At 41.0% G+C, this 8,029-nt stretch overlaps 1 pseudogene; it reads right to left on the minus strand.

Moving 5' to 3' along the window:
* Positions 1 to 682: 682 nt before the first annotated feature.
* On the minus strand, positions 683 to 7,826 carry LOC110287171 (T-complex protein 1 subunit gamma pseudogene; annotated as a pseudogene).
* Between the last annotated feature and the right edge of the window lie 203 nt (positions 7,827 to 8,029).

Here is an 8,029-nt window from a genome sequence, read left to right on the forward strand (position 1 = left end):
GACCCGAGAGAATTAGGAAGTGAGTGTGATCATGGTGCATTATGTGAAATTCCCAAGTAATCAACAAAAATATTATGTTGAAAGAATAGTATAATAGAATCACAGTAACTGTTTAAAAACTTATTTGACTAAGAAAACATAAAACTGGAAAACATTTCAAAACATAAAACTGGAAAACAATTCACTTTTTTTCCAAATCATGCATTATATACAGGACCCAGATATTAACTGAGCCATCATTAGAGGCTGAGGCATCTGAGACCCTGTCTACACTGTCTCAAGGGAAGTAAATGCATGATCACAGGAGAAGGGAAAAAACACAATAAATACATTGGCTAGAGGTTTGTAAGGCAGAGGCTGATAGGCAGGTAGGGAAGGGCTGAGGATGCTGGTACATGTGTTTGGCACCTTGGGACCTCTGACTTTAGGCTCATTAAAAGGTTAAATGATTTCTTGGAAGCTTTTTTTTTTCAAATGACTTAGATTTAATCATTGGAAGCAAACTAATTGGAAAGCTTACAATAGAAGAGATATGTGTCAGTGCTTTTTGCACACTGAGAGGGGACAGACTGGGGGCTGCCCCTCAACCTGATCCTTCACAAACAAAGATGTCCACAGTGTTCCTGGAACTCTGGCTCAGGAAAGAGGAGACTGCTGGTTCTGTGCATGGAAGTCACCATGCTCAGCACTCACTCCTGGCCAGAGCACCGGTTTGCCGGTTATGGTCATCACCCTTCTTCTTGTGGCCAGAGACAATGTCATCAATCCGCAGAAGCAGAACTGCAGTCTCTACTGCTGTTTTGTATGTTTGTAGCTTCACAACCAATAGCTCCCAAATACCCAGCTCTTTCATGTCCACCAAGGTACCAGTCTCACCATTCACACCCCAGGTCTCACAACTCTCCTGTGTGTGCTTGGCCCGAAGGGAGGTAAGCAGACGAATGGTACTGGCCCCACAATTCTGGATCAAGGTCCGAGGGATGACCTCTAACGCCTGGGCCACAGATCTATATGGCCATTGTTCCACACCAGTCATGGCCTTAGATTTTTCTGTCAAGGCATGAGCCACAGCCATCTCAGAGGCTCCACCACCAGGCACCAGCTGAGGGTCCAGTAGAACATTGCAGCACACTTGCATGGCATGCTGAAGATTGCGTTCTACTTCCGAGAGTATCTCTTTGCTGGCTCCTCTAAGAAGAATGGTGCAGGCCTTAATCTGCAGTTCTGGATATATTGACCCTGTTGTATCGCCAATGGCTTTGGTGGGATCATTATATCATACCCATGACACAAGGGAATAACTGCTGTCTCCACTTTACACATGCAAAGAGCAAGGTCCAGGCTGGGTTAAGAAAAAAACAAAAAAAAAACAAAAACAAAACAGGAAAATGAGCTCCACCATTCCTTAGTGGGTGATAGGACTATGTTCAAGTAGCTAAGGTCAAAATTTCTTTTCTTTCTTTTTTATTTTCTGAGACAGGTTTTCTCTTTGTAGTCCTGGATGTCCTGAAATACATGCTGTAGATGTGGCTGGCCTTGAACTCCAGGATCCACCTATCTCTGCCTCCTGGATGCTGGAGTTAAAGGCATGCACCACTATATACATCAAGATCAAAGTTTCTTAGCCTAATGCTTTGTCACATAGTACTACAGAGTCACCAAGATGAGAGAATTCACCCAAGACTGGTCATGACTTACAATTGCTTCTGAGGAGCACAAGGGTGGGTGCTGTGGTTCTGTAGGTTTCTCAAGTTAGTTTCCCATTCACCCAACTTCTCTTTCCCCGATTCTGCTCATACAATTTAAGATTTCATTTCTACATTTATCTTTATACCTCACTGTTACTCCAATGTCTTTCTCAGCATAAAATGATCCCAATACAAATATTAATATAAATTTCCAGGATTTTTTGAATTTTTGTAACAAAAGATTTTTTTCCATTATAACAAAAGAATAGTATGAAATTCCTGACACTGGTTTAAAATTTTACCTGTGAAAAGATTTGGCTCCTGAGATCTTGGATGAGACAGGCACAGACCATATCCTCTTGGTACTGCCTGTGTGCACTTGCTATCGTAATTGGAATGTCATCACTTCTGTTGCTCAAAAATTATGGTCAAAACTGGGGACACTACTCAGGTGATAAGAATGCTTGCCCAGCAAGCATGAGGCTCTGCATGCTATTCCCAGCATTATATAAAACATAGTTGGATGTTGTACACCCAAAGATAATCCTAGCAATTGAGAAATGAAGTCAGCATCAGCAGTGCAAAGTCAGATATGAGTTCTCTCTCTCCCGAGTTACATGTGACCCTCCCTCAAAAACACTTTGTTAGTTTGGGCAGAATATGACGAGGACATTCAAGAATTCTTCTAAACAACTGTGCATCCAGTAAAACCACTATTTCCTTTTAAAGCAGACAGCAGAGGTCAGCGAAGCCCATTCTACTTTTTCTCCCCAGGAGAGACAGGCCAGGCTTTGACTTTCATGTTGCCAATTTCAGACCCTTTTACAGCCCATCCTTCCTCTCAAGGCTCTACATAATAATTGAAAGATGGGCTCTCCTGGTTATAAAGAATGAACCCTAATCAGCCAGTATTACTAAATGAGCAGAAACAAAGCCATGGCTTTGGGGATGGTGCAATAAACACAAACACCACAACAGGCTTCCAGAGACATTATTTTGAAATGAATACGCTCTGCTCAGAGTTGATCAGAAACAGGTGAAATAATACACAAATAAACACAAAGCACATATACGATATGTATCACACTTGACTAAGAAGACTGCAATTAAGGGCAGCTATTTAAAACTATAATTGATAATTTTTAAGTAAATATACCCTTGGAACCAAATGCAGATGGCAAACCCACTATACGGCTGACCCCTGGGCATGAAGAAGAAATAAACAGGAGGTACATTCCATGCTGTTAATTATTTTCACTGCTACAGTTGTTTGCTATATAATACAGGTCAAGGGGTTAGCCTGAAGCTTCTCCTAATATATTAGTAAATAAATTTGAACAGATTTTAATTTGCTAATGGAAAGGTCTGGGCCAGTTGCAAATAAGAGGCTACTTTGTCTCCCTCATTAGCATGCAACCAGGCCTATCTTTCCCATTCATACAAAATGTTACATTTCCATAAAGTGTAGTGTAATTTGTCAGGAAAAAAATCTGGGAACTATATTAGAATAAAGATAAATTTGTATCATGTGGTCATCCTCCACATAGAGTCTTTATGATAATTGCATGTCTAACACCTGCCTCTAAATAATACTGCCTGCCAAATAATGCCACTCAGAATCTTCATAGTATGTAAAAATGACAGAGAATAAAGAGCTATTCCTCTGGATGTGTTTCTGTGTGTTTATACTTAAGAGCTATAGCCTTTATTGCTATTCAGTAGCATGTCCCAGGTTTTGTTTAGACCATGACTCGCTTTCCTTGAGGATTTAGGATCCTTCTGAAAGCTGGTATTCAAATAACAAGACAAATCACTGCTTGCTATCTAACAAAAGCCCCAGAGCTTGAGGTAAAATGACCACATTGTCCATCATTTAATCAATTTGTATTCAGTGTCCCTCCCTCCACCCTAACCCTATTCCCACAGTCATTTACTTGATACACTAAAAACAATAACCAAAATTTTTAAGATTAGCCTTTCAGACTAAATCTGGTAAAGAACCCACATTCAAAACTTTGGAGTCGATCTATTGTTTCTTTTTTCTTTTTTGTCTTTTTTGTTAGAGAAAATGCCTTACACAGCACAGGCTGGCCTTGAACTCATAGGGAAGAATGGCCCTAAATCAGTGATCCTCTTGCCTTCACCTTCTCAATGCTGAAATGACAGCACTGTATTACAACCTGTACTACAACACTTACTTTATGGACTTCTGTGGTTCTGGGACTATTCGTGAGCTGCAGAGATTGAAGCCAGGAATTCTTGCATGTAAGGCAAGCATTTTCCCACCTGAGATCATTCGCAGCACTAGAAAATCTTAAAATATCCCTTCTCTCCATTCTTCCTTGTGGTGGGTGACTTGTCACTTACCACGAGCAGATACCTAGGAAAAAGGGAGAGAGAACAGGCCTATAACTTTGCTTCCCCATCATCCCCAAAGCATCCCTCAGGGGCAGACTAAAGAAAGCCAGGTAAACTGACAGGCTCCTCAATCAAACTTTAGGGCTCAGAAAGAGATATTGTGTACAAGAACCTAACAGAGTCAGGGAAGAGCAACAGTGGTCTCTTTAAAAGAGAACTTAAACTGAACCTGAGGGAGCATGTCACCCTCCAGGATGATGGCACAGAAAAGCAGCAACAGGAAAAAAAAAATCTAAGAAAGCCAGTCATGTAAGGCCTGACAGAAAAAGCCCCTGAATTACACTTGCTTGGGCTTTTATTCTTTCATTTGGTTGGTAATTTAAATCTGCATTTCCTGACCAAAACTCTCAAACACATATATCATACTAGCCTAATACTCTGTAGTTTTAGGAAGCACTCTGCATATTCTTGCTGGATGAGACGTTTACTGCAGCCCTGTGCAATTGGTAGATGCAATGACTAATGCAGCAGGAAGTTGGGTATTAGCCCGAAGATCACAAATTCCAAGCTCTCCACTGTCCTATGTCTCTGTCTCCAAAATGAACCATCTGAGAGTCCTTCCATATCCCTGAAGTGCTTCTCCACAACTTCCTCAGCCTTAGCTAAGTCCCCAAACAACTCTGAATCCCCCAACCCTCTTCTCTCAGCAAAGTGCATGCCTCTTATGCAGAGATGGGAAGGGGTGTTTTTAGTTTTCCTGTTGATGAGCTCCTTGTGGGTAGAAGAGGAGCTGTAACTACCCCTTCATTTCTCAAAGATCTGACCCTATACAGGGAGAACCTAGTAATCTCTGGAATGACTAGCTAAGGTGCTGAAGTGGATTCACCTAAATCCCCAATATGGATGGTATAGCAGAACTCGAAATCCCCTGCTATTTGACCAAAGTGCAACTCAAAGTCACCCCACCCCCATTCAAAGAGAAGCTGGGGGTGGGGGGAAGAACCCACAAGGAAAGTGCCTATCTAGATTCTCCTAAAGGAGTCAAGGCATCTTGCCCCCATCACTCTGTAGTTTTTGGTGTCCTACTAAAAGACCAACTTGCAAGGGACCAAATTTTAAAAGACAAGCAAAAGAATAAGATAATGATTTTGTACTTAATAACCGCAACACAGATACAATAATTAAAGAGGTCCAGGTAACAAAACGCTATTCTACTCAACAAGCACGGACCCCATTCATCATGAGTACTCAGCCACTCACCTGCTATTCTATGCAAAAATAGAGGACCTTATTTTTAATACTCTCAATCAATACATTTCTAGAGCACTGTCATCTTCACATTGAAGAAGTGCAGTCCTTTTTCAAAAGAAATAATTGCAGGCCACAATAGCAGAAGACACCTGTTTGGAGTACTGGAATCTTTTTAGCAGTTGTCCCCTCAGACAATCTCATAATAAAATGCCAACAGGAAATTGACTGCTGGGTTAATGTGCACCGAGAGCCGTCCTCCAAAACCTGCTGCTGATCTATTAAGTAGCTAGCTGTTACCTGTCATATAGACTTAGCACTATATTAACTTTAACATTTGTTTCTCTGTGGCGATCCCTTCCTGTAGCATTCACTGCACAGCTTAGGTAACCAGGCATAAGAAATGGACAGGAAGGAATGCATTTGTTAATCCTTATGGATTTCCAAAACTTTAAAGCCTCCTTGGAAATTGGAGGAACGAAGCAGCATCCGAGGGCAGGCAGCTCAAGGATTAGATGAATATATGCCAAAGTCAGGTATTTTTAGTTCAAAATATCTTCCCTCCTGTTAAGGTAGGGAATAGACGTTCAAGACTCCAACAGACATCTTAACGAGTTCAATCCTTCATCCTTCGGCTTCAGCTTCCCAAGTGCTTCACATTTTTTTCTATTGTCTATTTTTCATGTACATGCTAAGGTATTCCTCGTATACATTGCTGAAATGTCATTAAAGCACAATTTTACCTAAAATGTAGCCAGCTAATATGAGCTTCGGTGTTATTTCTTCACACATGCAAACAATTGAAAAGACACTGAGGAAGATGCTGAATTCAGAGCATAGATGAATACTTCAGCTATTACACAAAAAAATTGGGCCTTCAACCAGACAATCTTGGAAAACTGACTTGCAAGGAAAGAATTAGGCAAGCCTGTAAACCCAATAATTGAAACACACAATAGGACATTTCCCCTCTCTTACAGTTACCTCAACTCTCCACTTAAATACAATGACGAGATATCTGAGTGAGCATTTTAAAAGTAGACACGATTAAAGTTCTAAGTCTCCACACTATATTTGCCTTTATAGACTATTCATTAGCCCAACATGGTGGCACACACCTTTAATCCCATCACTCAAGAGGTAGATGGAGGTAGATCTCTGTGAATTTTAGGCTATCCTGGTTGACATAGAAAATTCCAGGCTAGCCAGACCTATATAGTAAGACTCTGTTTCCAAAAACATTTTAATTGAATGTTGGGTGTAATGGTGTGCATACACCTGTAATCCCAGGACTTACCTAGTAAGAATATATATATACCAACATATAATACATATTCATTTGCACTCTTACATACTTTTAATTTCTCCCTTGCAAGCAATATAAAAAAAAAAAAAAAAAGGTTGCAAATCCAAGCAAAGTTGCAGGCTGGCAAGAAAAAAACCTGAATACCAATATGATTAATGGACTTTTTGGCTGGAAATTCTGTTTATTCAAAGCCTGAAAGATTTATTATCCAATCCCATAAGATTAAAGTGTTAAAACTTCTTAGATTTTTGCTAATATATTTGCCTGAACATACAAGTTGAACGGGTATTAAAAACATATAGAGGGTTAAAATTAAGTCACATAAAGCCACTCTATATTCCAGCTACTTTTGTCTTTATTTATTTGAGACAGGGTCTCACTTTATAGCTCTGGCTGTGCTGGAACTCATTGTATAGACCATGCTAGCCTTGAACTCACCAAGGTCCTCCTGCCTCCAGAGTGCATAAAGATGTGTGCTAACATCTCACTCCTTTTTATAGGAGGGAAATAAAAAGTTTAGAGTCATGGATGAGAAAGGTGCTAGAATAAACCTTCATTGAGTTATTTTATAAATGAATCTGTATGCCTGTGATTGCTTGTATATGCTTGGCCCAGGGAGTGGCACAGTTGGGAGGCATGGCCTTGTTGGAGTAGGTGTGGCCTTGTGAGTGTGACCTTTAATACCCTTGTCCTAGCTACCTGGGAGCCAGTCTTCCACTAGCAGCCTTAAGATGAAGATGTAAAATTCTCAGCTCTGCCGGCACCATGCCTGCCTGGATGCTGCCATGCTCCCCTCTTGATGATAATGGACCGAATTTCTGAACCTATAAGCCAACCCCAATTAAATGTTGTCCTTATAAGAGTTGTCTTGGTCATGGTGTCTGTTTACAGTAGTAATACCCTGACTAATACAATGCCCACTTTCCATTTCAATGTTCATTTAAAACTAGAAGCAGATTATTTGCTCTCTTCCTCCCACCCCATCTGGGGGCACTGGGAGGCTCAACTCTAGGTAGGTCTTTGGGTTACCCCTCCCCGTGACTGGATCTCTCTCCCTATCAGACAGCTGCTGGGAGCCTACCTCTGACTTGGCTGAGATTGCTGCTTTGGCCCTCCAGGCCAGCAGACTCTGGAGACTGAGGCTTCTGCCTTCTCTGATTCTGAGCTCGTGCACACAGGTCAGCACAGGCCCAACTTTGAGGGAAAGGAGCCTTGTCTGGACACATGCTATCTTCCCAAAAGGGAAAGTGATAAACATTACTATAAATAACCTATGAAACTTGAAGGTAGCATCTCTTGCACTGTAGAATTAGAAACTAGAGGCGGTGTATATTCCTAGGACAATAGTCACTACCTTGTGTTGTTGGTGAAATTTAACACAGAACCTCTCAAAGTAGTCCTGGCTAGCCAAGAATTCACTATATATCTC

This window comes from Mus caroli, unplaced genomic scaffold (genome assembly GCF_978045245.1).
Source record: "Mus caroli unplaced genomic scaffold, Mus_caroli_1 scaffold_5, whole genome shotgun sequence".
NCBI classification, from domain to species: domain Eukaryota; kingdom Metazoa; phylum Chordata; class Mammalia; order Rodentia; family Muridae; genus Mus; species Mus caroli.